Genomic DNA, 14,500 nt, shown 5'->3' with positions numbered 1-14,500 from the left:
CCAACACAGCCAATAAAATAAATAAATAAATAATAATTAAAAAAATATATATGCTTCTGTATTTATTTCATTTCAGTGAAATTCAACCCGCGTTTATTGGACACTGTTCCTAGATGTGCAGGGACTACCAAGAAGAAAAACACAAGCTCCTGCTCTCAAAGAGCTCATGATCTGGAGGAAGTGTACTTGTTTAGGTGAATCCGCAAGGAAGATGAGGAGGTGGAGCAAGGTCAGGAATGGCAGGACTCTGGAATACGTGGCACTTCCAGAGAGGTTCAAAGCCTAGGAGGAATAGCACTGGACAAGGACTCAAGGGGAGCTAGCTGACATGACACTGACAGTGAGGAAAAGTACATTAGCCCCTGACGGATCAAATAAGCTGTCGAGAAGGTCTGAAGAAATAAGAGAGATGTAAGCAGAGCGACAGTAATGATGGTAAATGAGCATTCTGGTTGAAAGGCAGCAAGAATTGTTGGCTCTGGGAACCTAGGTGTGAAGATATATTACAAAAGCAAAAGTTATATGTAGTTAGAAGAGAGTCAAGGGATCAGTGATAACTAAGTTTAGCATTAAAACTGCACAGTGTAGTCTCCAAGGAAAAGAGTCTGCTTACGAAAGGCTTCCAGTGAATGATAGAGAACTATTTCCATTAGTGAAAGAATAAAAATCCAACTGCATGTAGATATCAATTTAATAAGTAATAACTGAAACTGTCTACTAGTAAGTCTTAAGGCTTGCTGTTAGTAACTACTGACTGAGAACAGTGATGGCTGGCCAAATGAAATTTGTGCCTAAGATTATTTAAGTGGAATGAATCAGACCAAGAGATTTTATGCTCATGGTGACAGGTGCCTTGCTTAGAGAATTTTTGTGTAGGAATATTGTTTTAAAACGATCTCTAAAAATGCAACTGCTAAAGGCTAAAATTTACTTTTTTACCCTTGAGTGTGTGCCTTGAGATAAGACTACACCCTTTTATCTTTTCTGTTTTGAATCTATGGAGTTATATTGAGATGGTTCTTTTGCAGGAAGAGTTGAAGTACAACAGAGGTAGTATGAGAGGTACAGAAAAGCTCAGAAATTATCTGGAAAAACTATGTGAACTTTTGACGACCTATATGCTAGGTCAAAAGCACAGAACTATATGAAATTATAAATGCAGGCTGATCTTTCTGCTTGAGAACAGGATGAAAAGCTTAAAAACCTTTAAATGTTTTGTTTATTTGAGAGGATGGAAGGCTCTTGGGAAGGGATGAAAGAAATAATTCCGGAAAGAAGACAAGAAGCAATAAAAGGTTTTGGATGCTGGAAAGGAATCAAAACCAACGCAAGAGCTGGGTAAGTGAGAGGATTCTGGAGGGAGTGCAGAGACCCTGTGCCCCTGGACCTGCACCACAGGTTCCGAACTGGACAACCCTCAGAACAGGAGCAGCACAGCCCAGTGATGAAGAGCTGCGCTCTTGAACAAGACTGCTAGGTTCTCATCCTGGCTCCACCACTTAAATCAGCACACTTAACCTCTCTGTGCCTTGGTTTCCTCAGCTGTGAAATGGGAATAAAACTCAATCCCAGCTCTCACAGGGCTGGTTCAAGAATTAAATGTAATAATCCATCTAAAGCACAGCACAACGCCTGGCACACGTAATAAATGCTCAATAAATGGGAGCTGCTATTATTAACATTCTTCCTATGGAAAGAATGAATCCAAATCTTTGTGAAAACAAATAAGGATGCTAAGGTGTGAGCAAGTCTATTACTTCTCAGAAGAAGAGAAGCAAAGAGGTATTTATAATCCCTTTACGAAGTACTGTGTCCATGTGGGGTAACCTGGGTGATAAACAGGGGAGCCGATCTAGTGGATGTGAGAAAAAGACCGAGGAGTCACTCAGTTTGTGTGAGCCGGGGAGCCAGGTCTCCGCAACTAGAGACAGCTGCCACATGGCGGCCCCCACCTGAGGTCGCGCCCTCATGATGGAGACATGCTGCTCCAAACCAAGCCAGTCGGAGGATGCTCTAAGCATAGGCAGAGTGCTGTCCCAGTGGGGAAGTGGGTGTTTACAAATAATGCTGATTACCAGGGAGGGGCAGCTGTTTAGGCGCTGATGAATGGTGGAGCTTATCACCATTCCCCCTTTCCCAACCCCACTTCTGTTAATAAAAGACTAAGTCATCAGCACTGGCTACACTGCCTTTCGCCGTTTCAAAATGAAACAAAAGAAATTTCTTTTTTTTAGGAGCAAAAGCAATATACTCTCAGATGTCACAAAACCTGAAAAACACAAAAAGATAGCAGGGCAAAAAACAAAAGTCACCTGTCTGCACTCCGACAACCAAAGGTGGCTACTATAATAATACATTTTGATGTACATACTTCCTCTGTATCTTCTTCACACAAACAGTGATTCCTAACTATTTGCTTTATAATCTGCTTTTTCAATCTGGCAACAGGTTGTGAAAAATTTCCCACGTGATAGTACTGATTTTGGCAGTTCTTATTCAACTGTTAACTTCTATTACACTTAAAGTCAATTTAAACCGTGAAGCCTTCTTCACTTGAACTTCTGAAACCATGTGAAGAGCTTTATGTTTTTTCTCATTAATTCCATGAATTAGACTCAACATTCTAGCCTGCTTAAATCATCGTGGATTCTGATTTTCATCCAAGGTATTCAGCATCCCACCCTACTTCACGTCATCTGAAAATAGGTTTAGTATATCTTCTAGATATGTAAGTGCCTAGTATATAGCAGGCACCTAAATGAATATAAATGGGTAAAATAATTCACTGATTAAAAATGGTGACTTAGTGAGCCAATCACAGAGCCTCAGAGACTTAATTCGCAAACTTACACTGATTCATCGTTTGGATACAGTTGCCTATTTTGTTACCAAAGATTCCTAATGATAGTATTATCTTGTTCACACTTCTCTTCCATGCTCACAAGATTTCATTACACCTGGTCAAAACCCAGTTACGGTAATTCTTTTTTTGTCCCCCGATCTTCTCTTACTAAAGTAATTCCACCATGAAGGGAAATGAGGTTAGTCTAGCATGACTTATTTTTTTCATGAATCAATGCTGGGCTTAAGTGATTCCCTTTTCCTTCTCTAGGGGCTGCCAAATCATTGGTTGACTAATCTGTTAGATTTTGGCCTGAAACTGACATCTCAATTACCAGTTTATATATTCAGCATCTAATTTATTTCTGTCTCTTCCCTTCTGTTCTCAGTGTATGAGCTCCTTCGTTGCACATGAAATCATACACTGAATCACAATCACAGGACTAGAACCGTAAATCACAAATTAGTAATCGTAAGAACTGCTCCTCTTTGGACATAGTAATTCAGTTATTAAGTAGAGAAAATAAGATTGATTCAATAGCTTAGCCATTGTGAGTTTCGTTTTCCTTGGAGAGTAAAGGGTTTGTATAGGACAAAGATGTGCCCTGAAAACTAAGAACTTAGATAAGGGTTCTTAGTATCAACAGCATATCAATTGGCACCCAAAAAATACATCCATCACCTATTGTTTACTACACATGCTGAAAGTAGGAGCGGGACAACACATTAAAATAAGGTAGCTCAAAATCAATCAGGCGAAAGAAGAAAAAAAACAAGCAAGACTCAAAAGAGATTAAGAACATGAGCAGGATCCAAGTAAGATACATCCTTTGAAACACGGAATTACAAGCAATGGAGAGGGGAGGTTTCTGATCATTCACTCAATAAGCAGATATACAGAAAAGGAAGAGGAAGCAGTAGTGATGACTGAAAAATGTCTAGGGAGGCTATTCTGGCTAACGTTAACTCTGGTTTTATGAATACTGTGTGACCGTGACATGCACTTGGGAAGAACACACTGAAGTATCCAGTCAAAAAGCTAAGAGCTGATATGCCTGCCCTTTAACAGTACAGTGAGATCCCAGCCAGCTGGACTTGACAATGGATTCAGAATGTGAACCAGACTTCTGCCGTCTCCACACTCGTACCACTCCATGACTGATGGAATGATTCCCAGGAGGAGGAAATTAGGACAAAGTTGGATTTCTCAGTACATCTGGCAGAGAATCTGGGGGCAAGCTTTATGGAACACAAGGCTGGATATAAAACCAAACCTTTCCAAAGGTTAAGTTCACGGCACCGTTCTAGAAGACAACTTAGGATTCTGGGAGTCAGTCAGTTATGTAGCTGGAGACTCCTTGGTCCTGTATCTATTAGCAGTCTGGACCTGCAAGGACAGATCGATCCTTAGCCTTAGTAACAAGAAATGTCTTTGCTCCAGCTCTTTACTTTGGCATAACCAGCATACCACATGAAGCCTGAAAAATGGAGCTGTGAACTAAAAAAGAAGCAAGCAAAGGGTGACCTTTAAGAAATCCAAAAGAGAACTCCCTGACACCAGTTCATTCAACAATGAAGACTGAATCCAGCTCAGCAGGACTTTTACCAAACAAAGGGAAAAGTCTGATGCCTTTGTGACAACAACGCAGGTACACACAAGCACAGCTGGCCCTTGTAAAACTGGACCACCATCACCTAGCCTTCACAGCCTGCAGAGACAAGCCAGGAAAAGTTTTCAAAGTGAGAGTTAATGTGCAGATAGTCTAGGGCAGCTGACATGCCAGTTTCCAAGAACTTCTACATTGAATTGTAGCTGGGTTCAAACCTAGTGCACACAAACAGCTTGCAAAGTGTCACAAATTTAGAATTCCTGCCTCATCACATCAGTTAGGCTCCTTTCGTTTCTCCTATTTTCCCTGGGAAGCAAAACAGCAGGCGACTTGGAACAGTCAAATCTACAGCTTTTCTGGCTTCAGTAACCTGTCTCTGCCCCGTTTCTCACCTGGCCAAGGGAAATGGGAAATAACGCCAGAACTCCACCTTCCCCCCTTCCTTCTCTTCCTTTCTTCTTTTTTTTTAAACCTTCTCTACCTGTCCTTTTCCTTTTTTTTAATAAATAATGATGCTTTTATAAAATAGGAAAAATACTGAGGAAATCACAAGAAAGGAGATTTTGTTTTTAAAGCTATACGGCCAAAGAGGGGAAAATAAAAAGTGTATAATAGTCAAGGCTTTCTCTTACTGCACTGTGCATGTGTGTGTGGGTGCACTGCATCTAAGAGGCCATTCTCAAGCTACCTTCAACTACAATCTACGGAAACAACCCTTCACTGTACTAGGAATTGGTCTCATCATCAAGTCCACGGCAAGGTTACAATGGTGCCTGCTTCTGTTGTGTCAAGACAAGTCTACTGAAATTTGCTGCCCTCAAGATTTACTAGAGGGGTTTAGTTCAAGATCACAGCTGCCATGAAATTCAGGCATCTACCTCTGATAAGATCAGACCACTGAAACTCATTATCCTGGTCCTCAGCTGCTTGCATTGAATACTAATTCCTTACCAGCCCCAGGAGAGGCAGCCTAGCATAGGACAGCGATTCTCAAAGAGTGATCCCTCGACCAACAGCACAGCATCACCTGGGAACTTGTTAAAAGTGAAAATAACTGAACCTCACCCCAGACCTATTGAAATCAGAAACTCTGGGGTTGGGTCCAAAAATACTTGTTTTAACAAGCCATTCAAGGGATTCTGATGAATCCCACCAAATGACCGGCAGAATGGTTAAGAGCATGGATTCTGCTACCACTTGTTTGGGTTTGAATCCTGACTGCCATTCACCAATACATCATTTTGGGCAAGTCACTTCATTGCTCTGTGCTTCGTCTCCTCATCTGTAAATTGGGGATGATAACTACTTATCTCACAGAGCAGCTGTGAGCACTAAATCAGTTAATATGTGTGAAGCTTTGAGAACAGTTGCTGGCACAATGTAAAAGTTAGCTATTAAATGCGTTAAGGCACATAAAGCATTTAGGGCCTGGCATATCATAAGCACTATATGTTACTATTAGCTACTATTATTTCTTATATATCATCTTATTTTTGAGATTCAATGGGATGTAATCTGATTTCTCACAAATCAACAGGCAGGCCATATTCCTACACGGTAAACTGCTTCCTCTTGGTATAGAGGAGCTAATCACTTGTAGTATGAATATGATCAACACAGGAATACAGAATTTGTACTTCAGGGATGAATCAAACAAAACTCTTTACCTCTAGAGCTCAAATTCCAGACATCACACGTGCTAATGAAGAAATGTACGATTCATTTCTGTCTGTCTATGGCCAGATCCCCCACCCTCTGAGTCCATAAATGGCCTGGAGGCTAAAAGGGACATCTTTCCTTATCTCTTCTTCTTCTTTACATCCTTTTCATGATACTATGGTTCCTTCCCTTCTACATTTGATCTTAGCCAAAAGTCCAAGAAGCAATGGTTCTCTTCTAAAACACCATAGCTGTTGAACATATGCTTGTTAAACCATAGCTAAAATGACGAATCACATTTATGAGATGTGTTGACCAGCACCTGTATGACCAGGCCTTTGTAAGAAACTAAGAGGACCAAAAAAATCTACAACTTCTATCCCCTAGAGTCACAATACTTCCCTTGTATGGAATTACCCACCATCAAAACAGCCATCCTAACCTGCCTGACCTGCTGGTTCTAATCTGTGACAGAAATTAAACTATAGCCAGAAGAGTCAGCATACAAAGCAAGTAGAAATGTAATCCAAATTGTAAATGCCAGCCATATACTTAGAGTCAGCTTCTTCAGTGTATTGATGTTTTCTGCCCACACACAAAGCATGACATTAGTGTCTGGTAAAGGTGAAAAATTGTACAGATTCGTAGATGATGGTACATTTTTCTTCACTTCTGTTCACAGAAATACTGTTTCTTACATTCCCACCAGTGACATTTTTATTTTCAGAAATATTGCTACCTCTTCTTTGCACACTATCATCACTAATAAATGGGTCTAGACCAGCCTGGGATGCCATTGTGAAGAGACTGGGACTGATTTTCCTCTTCCCATAAGTAGGGAAGTTCAAGCAGTGAAAAGAGCATGAACTTTCACATCAGAAAGAGCTGAACTCAAATGTTAACACTGCTTAGGCTGTTTCATTATCTGAACTTGAGTGTAACAATACCTATGTTACAGCCATCTTTTCAGGAGTAAACAGGGTAACTCATACAAAAGCACAGGCTCTGGCATGAGCTGGGCACTCAGTGAATGTTAGTCCCTTTCTCCTTCCCTTCCTTTTGTTCCCCTCTTTAACAAATGGCAGAATAGAATCTTATTTCAATATAAGGGAGAAATATAAGTATTCTTGAATTTATAGCAAATTGTAGGGCACTTTAAGCAACATAAAAATCAGTTTAAAAATTAATACATGCTGACTATGAAAATACGTAAGTACTGGAAAGTGTAAAGGAGGAGAAGAAAAGTCATTCATGGTCCCATTTCACAACCATGGTGAGGACTGCGGCATGTTTCATTCCAGTCTTGTTCCAGTATGTTGTGATGATACGATCTTGCTTTTATCAGTTAATGTTAATATATTTGGATATATTTTATTTATTTATGCACTTTTAAAACAGGTGTACTTTTCTTTTTAATTAAGAAAAGAACTCCTACCACTCCCTATACTCTGTATGCCACTGAGCTAGGAACAGGACACCGGCTTTAGAAGACAAGAGGAGGGAGCGACTCCCTATGGGGGAATCAAGGACGACGTCAAGGCAGAAATGGTTTCAAAAGATGACCAGCACCTTTGACAACCCGAAAGGACACTGCAGGTAGAAGGAAGAGTGTATGAAAACGCAGGAAACAATAGGAAACCCAATGTGGCCAAGTGGTGGGGGTGGTGGAGAGTGAAGAGACACTGAGATTAAAGATGGTAAGACAGATCTCTTGTATATCAGACATAGAAATGTTACTGGTCAAAACTGCCATGTAAGCAAAGCACAACACAGCAGCTTTAACTGGAATCACTCACGTGCTCAAGATGAAGCTATAACGAAAAGGATAAAAGTTAAGGTTTGGGGAAGGGAAGGGGTATGAGTGAGTGTGGCCTAGGATCGCCAAGCACAGAGATAGCCTAGGCTCGCTACCATCACCAGCGTTAGCTTGAGAGCTTTCTAAATGCCTGCTTTCAAGCTAAGCCCTTTATATGCCTTACCTTGGTTAGCCTTCACGACAACCCAGTGAGAAAGGTATTATTACCATTCCATTTTAAAGATGAAAAAACTGAGGCTTAGGTTAAATGCCTTAGGTTTAACTTCACTCACAGAGTAAGTGAAAGAGCCGCTTTTGAACCTAAGTCTGTATGATTCCAAAGGTACAATGAAGAACAGAAAATTAGAACCTAACAAATTATTATTGCTATAGACCTTTGTTTTACGAATACTAAAATCACCCAAGATCCGCACTAAAATGCTCAACTGACTTGACAAAGCTGGAAAAGTCAATTTGATGGAGGAAGGATAACCTGTTTAAAGCCATTTGTTTGTTAACAAATGGTGCTGGAGCCATTGTACATCCACCGAAGCCTAAAATGAACATCAAGCTAAGCCTCAGACTTCATACAAAAGTTAATTCAACATGGATGATTCAAGACGTTTACTTAAATGTAAAATATAAGACTATAAAATCATCCCAAGGATGGTTCTGGAAAACATTTGAAAAACAGAGATGTTTCAGTTTTATCCGTAGGTGAATATGAGGCCACCAACAAAGAGAAAAGCAGGTGTCAGGCAGGGTGCTACATGTTCTCTGTGCCTTAACTCACTGAAACTTCAACATGCCAAGGAGGCAGAGACTAACAATGCCTCGTATTACAACTGAGACAACTGCTGCCCGAGAGGTCGGGAGCCACCCAGCTACCTGCAGAGCTAAGCACCTGTCTGCCCTGCAGCGCCGTCCACCCTGTTGCTAACACTGCCTCACCTCTGAAATGGTAAACATTTAACCCCAAAAATAAGATTTCTTCTTAGGCAAAATGGGACTTTTAAAGGCACCCGAACAAAATTCAAATCAAGATGGAAATGGGGCTTCCCTGGTGGTGCACTGGTTAAGAATCCGCCTGCCAATGAAGGGGACACAGGTTCGAGCCCTGGTCCGGGAAGATCTCACATGCCACGAAGCAACTAAGCCCATGTGCCACAACTACGGAGCCTGTGCTCTAGAGCCCGCAAGCCACAACCACTGAGCCCACGTGTCGCAACTACTGAAGCTTGTGTGCCTAGAGCCTGTGCTCCACAATAAGAGTAGCCACCGAAATAAGAAGCCCGCACACTGCAATGAAGAGTAGCCCCGCTCTCCGCAACTACAGAAAGCCCACGCGCAGCAACAAAGACCCAATGCAACCAATAAATAAATAAAATAAAATAAGATGGACGTAAAAGCCAGTTGGACCCAGAATTGTATTCATTCCTTCACCCCCACAGATAAATGGCTAGGCCAAGGGGCATGTGACCATCCTCGACCACCTGGAGGTCACGTGGTCAGGGAGTGTCCTTCGGCTGCAAACACTTTCCACCTCACTTCCACAGCGGTAGGTGTGGACTTCCAAGAGAAACAAAGGCTGGGGCCTCCAGCCGAGTTCCCATACTTCCACACGGGCCCCCGGGAGGACAGAGGACGCCATAGAGGCCTTTCGTGTGGTGGGACCATTACTGGTGGAGGGAGACTGCCTGTCTGTCCCATGGGGGTTCTCATCAGCTCTGGGCAGCAAGGGGAGAAGACATCACCACCCAAACTTGGCAAGCCATTGGTCGAGCAGGCTGCTGCTTGTTCAAAGTAAAGCCTAATGCACACAGAGAGACAGGGAGATGCAGCCTCCTGTGAGGAGTTTCAGCAAGCGGGCGCTCCCTTACTGATCTGCTATGTGTCTCCACCTTCCTTCTTTTTGCCCTGATGGCAAGAGGAACACAGACACGTCTATATGCCGGGACTCTGAAAAGCTGAGTCGGGGCCGTCCAGGTATGGAAGGGTTAAGGCGTGTCCTGTGCTGTTGGCTCGTTATTCTCACTTTGAAAAGCTGTGGGTTTACAGGAAGAGTGTGAGAATGCTGCAGCTTTCCCAGCCAACATTTGGTTCCCATTACCGTGAATAATCTCTCTCCGCCCTCTTTCCCCAACCCCCACCCTTCTCCTACTTTTTCCACATTTTATATTAAAAGTACATCAAACACTTTTCTTCCTTTTTAATATTTTCCTTAAGCTTCCTTCACTCAATCTGCCGGCTTCTATGACTTTCCTGGTTCTTCATGACTTCGGGAGGGGAAAGGGGAAGCCTCCTTGGTTGAAATCAGTCAAAAACAAAAGCAGGAGAGAAAAGCACTTCAGCAGTGCAATGGAGGGGAAAGAAGCTAACATGTAGGGATTCTTCCCGATCTTAATTGACAGTAAGAAAAGAAAGAGCCCACTGAGAACACTTTTACCTTCCTGCTTCTCAGCCCCATCTCAGTTATAGTCTTGCCTGAAAACAAAGCATCTCTAAAATAATACATCTGAAGATAGGCCTATGCCTAATGTCATCATCAGTAAAAATAGGAGAGAATTTGCAGGAAAGGAGTAAGTGATAGTCTAGCAGAATAGATGCTGACAAGTGTGTGGAGAAAGAGCACACTCCAGATTGGAGTGGGTAGTGGTACAGCCCTGCTAGAGCTCTTTTTGAGGCCAATTTGACAGTATCTATACAAATTCAAAGTGTATATATCGTTTGATCCAACAAATTCCACTTCTTGGAATGTATCCTATAGAAATACCTGAGCATGTGTACAAAGATACATGTACAAGGCATTCACTGCAGATGCCTATATTGGATACAACTTAGTGCTCTTTAACAGGAGAATGGCAAAATAAATTATGGTACATTCATCCTCTGGAAAACTACATAGTGGTTAAGAATATTCAGTTAAGCTTATGTAGGGACTTCCCTGGCAGTCCAGTGGTTAAGACTCCGTGCTTCCCCTGCAGGCGGCACAGGCTTGATCCCTGAGCAGGGAACTAAGATCCCACACGCTGCCTGGTGCAGCCAAAAAAAAAAAAAAAGATAAGCTTATATAAACAAACCAGAGAAACATGGTGACATTAGGGAGGAAAAAAAAAATCACAAAAAAATATACAAATCAACCTTTTCACTGTGGCTACCTCTGAAGAGGGGACTTAATCTCCTCATAATCTGTATATATTTCTGTTAGAATATTTTATGATGTGGTTACATGTGTGTATTACTTGTACAGTTAATTTTTATAAAGTTTGAACATAAATATTTCAGTCAATAGAAAACAGGAACATATATATGTATACATGCATGTGTGTATATGTATATATATATATATAAATACATATATATATTCACATACACATCTTCCCCCCTCCATATAGCCCTGTGTAAACTGTCTTAACCTGTAAGAAACCTGAAACTCGGAAAACTTCTTAACTTCGCAATATGTACCAAGTCAGACAAAAAGAGAAATGGATCAATAGGAAAGAAGAAATGATGATTCTAAGAGGCCCAAAAGTTTCCAAGGGCACAGTTGTGATAATGAAAACAGTAAACATCGACCAAATTGCACTATGTGTTCACTGCAGGGATGAGGGCAGGTGTGCGTGTGCATGTGCGTGTGCGTGTGTGTGTGTGTGTGTGTATGGTTGGGGTGGGGGCAGGAGGAGGTAGTATAAGAATGCTAAGCTCCCATCTTCTGATTAATAAATAATATATAAAGTAAAAGCCCCCAAATGGCAGATAAATATATGATTTAGAAATATGAAGGTAAGTAACAGAAGAAACGGCTGAAAAAAAAAAAGTTGAAAGCAGTTATCTCTGAAGTGTGGAAATTAAGGTTGGTTAGCAGTGGGAGAAGGGGTAGGGGATTCTCATTTTCATTATAAACTCTACAGAATTACTTAACTTTTAAAACTATATACCTGAATTACTGTGGGAACCAGCTTCCAAGATATCCCCCAATGATCCCCACCTCCTGGTATTCATATCCTGGGTAATCCCTTCCCACACTGAATGGGGCTGGTCTGCATAAACAATAGGATATTGCAAAAATGATAGTGTGGGGAGTTCCCTGGTGGCACAGTGGTTAAGAATCCGCCTGCCAATGCAGGGAACATGGGTTCAATCCCTGATCCGGGAAGATCCCACATGCCACGGAGCAACTAAGCCCGTGCGCCACAACTACTGAGCCTGTGCTCTAGAGCCCACAAGCCACAAATACTGAAGCCCTTGTGCCACAACTACTGAAGCCCATGCACCTAGAGCCCATGCTCCGCAACAAGAGAAGCCACTGCAATGAGAAGCCTGAGCACCGCAACGAAGAGTAGCCCCCACTAGTGGCAACCAGAGGAAGCCCATGCGCAGCAACAAAGATCCAACACAGCCAAAAATAAACAAACAAACCACACAAAAATGATAGTGTGTTTGAAAGACCTAAACATAAGAGCTAAAACTATAAAACTCTTCAATGAAAACAAAGGGCAAAAGCTTCATGACACTGGATTTGGCAGTGATTTCTTGGATACACGCCAAAGACACAGGCAACAAAAGAAAAAATTTAAAAATTATACTTCATCAAAATTAAAAACTTTTGTGCACCAAACGGTACTATCAACAGAGTAAAAATGCAACCTACAGAATGGGAGAAGATGTTTTCAAATCATACATCTGACAATCCAAATATATCCAAAATACATACAGAACTCTTAAAACTCAGCAATGAAAAGCCAAACGTGATTTAAAAATGGGCAAAGGACCTGAACAGGCATTTTTCTAAAAAATATACACAAATGGCCAAGAAGCATATGCTAAGATGCTCAACATCACTAATCATTAGGGAAACGCAACTCAAAACCCACAATGAGATACTATCTCACATCCACCAGGATGGCTACTATTAAAAAAAAAAAAGTGTTGGTGAAGGTGTGGAGAAACTGAAACCCTTGTGCACTGCTGGTGGAAATGTTAAATGGTACAGCTGCTGTGGGAAACAGTATGGAGGTTCCTCAAAAAATTAAAAATAGGATTGTTTTTCTACTCCAAGAAGCCACCAAATGGTAGATGATGCTGGTGTTCCAGGAGAATAAGTGACCACAGCAGGTCCACAGAGGTATGGCTGGCAGCTTCCGATGCTGGCGTTGTAGCTATGCTCAGGCTGCAACCAAGGCCACTGAGCTCACTGAGGGGAGGCTAAGAACAAGAAGTGGCTCCCTGTCACCAAGCTGGGCTGCTTGGTCATGGACATGAAGACCAAGTCTCTGGTGGAAATATATCTCTTCTCCTCGTCCATCAAGGAGTCTGAAATTATGGACTTTTTCCTGGGGATGACCCTAAAGGGCGAGCTTGAAGATTACACCTCTGCAAAGGCAGACCACACTGGCCAGCAGACCAGGTTCAAGGCATCTGTTGCCACCATGGACTACAGGACATGTCTATTTGCGTAAGCGATCCAAGAGGCAGCTACTGCCATCCGCGGGGCCATGACCCTGGCCAAGCTCTCCACTATTGCCATGCAGTGAGTCCACTGAGGGAGCAAGATCAGCAAGTCCCCCACCGCCCTCTGCAAGGTGACCAGCCACTGTGGCTCTGTGCTGGTGTATCTCATCCCCACCCCAAAGGCACTGGTCTTCTCTGGGCACTTGTGCCCAAGAAGCTGATGACCAGTATCAATCACTACTGTTGCACTGCCACCCTGTGCCACCTTTGATGCCGTCTCCAAGACCTACAGTTATTCACCTTGACCTCTAGAAAGAGACCATGTTCACCAAGTCTCCCTATCAGGAATTCACTGACCATTTAGTAAAGAGCCACACCATAGTCTCTGTGAAGAAGACCCAAGCTCCAGCTATGGTCACCACGTAGAGTACTTGTACAATAAAGTGAATTAATTAAACTTGGAAAAAAAATGGAATTATCACATGATTCAGCAATTCCACTCTGGGTATGTACCCAGAAGAATTGAAAGTAGGGCCATGAACAACTATTTGTACACCTATGTTCATAGCAGCATTACTGACAACAGCCAAAAGGCAGAAGCAACCCAAGTGTCCATCACTGAGTGGATAAACCAAATGTGGTACAGACACACAATGGAAGCGTATTCAGCCTTAAAAGGAATGAAATTCTGACACATGTTACAACACGGATGAACCTTGAGGATATTGTGCTAAATGAAATAAGCCAGTCACAAAAGGACACACACTGTATAATTCCACTCACATGAGGTACGTAGAGTAGTCAAATTTATAGAGACGGACACTGGAAGGATGGTTGCCAGGGGCTGACAGAGAAAGAGAGAATGGGGAGTTATTTTTTAATTGGAACAGAGTTTCAGTTTTGCAAGATGAAGAGTTCTTGAAGTGGATGGTGGTGATGGTTGCACAATAATGTAATGCACTTAATGCTACTGAACTGTACACTTGAAAATGGTAAATTTTATTTACGTATATTTTTCCACAATTAAAAAATTTTTTTTAAATGACTGTGTATGACTTCTGAGCTAGGTCATAAAAGACACGTGTCTTTTGTCTTTCTCTTAAGTCTCTCGTTCTGAGGGAAGCCAGCTGCCATGTCATGAGGA

At 42.0% G+C, this 14,500-nt stretch overlaps 1 protein-coding gene and 1 pseudogene across 13 annotated transcripts in view; one reads left to right on the top strand and one right to left on the bottom strand.

Moving 5' to 3' along the window:
• The window catches only part of TTLL5 (tubulin tyrosine ligase like 5), a 283,931-nt gene that overhangs the window by 108,357 nt on the left and 161,074 nt on the right, over window positions 1-14,500 (bottom strand). The gene's annotated exons all lie outside the window — the stretch shown is intronic.
• Window positions 13,110-13,782, top strand: LOC130852100 (40S ribosomal protein S2-like; annotated as a pseudogene).

This window comes from Hippopotamus amphibius, chromosome 4 (assembly GCF_030028045.1).
Source record: "Hippopotamus amphibius kiboko isolate mHipAmp2 chromosome 4, mHipAmp2.hap2, whole genome shotgun sequence".
Lineage (NCBI taxonomy): Eukaryota > Metazoa > Chordata > Mammalia > Artiodactyla > Hippopotamidae > Hippopotamus > Hippopotamus amphibius.
This window is presented reverse-complemented; position numbering and strand designations above follow the sequence as displayed.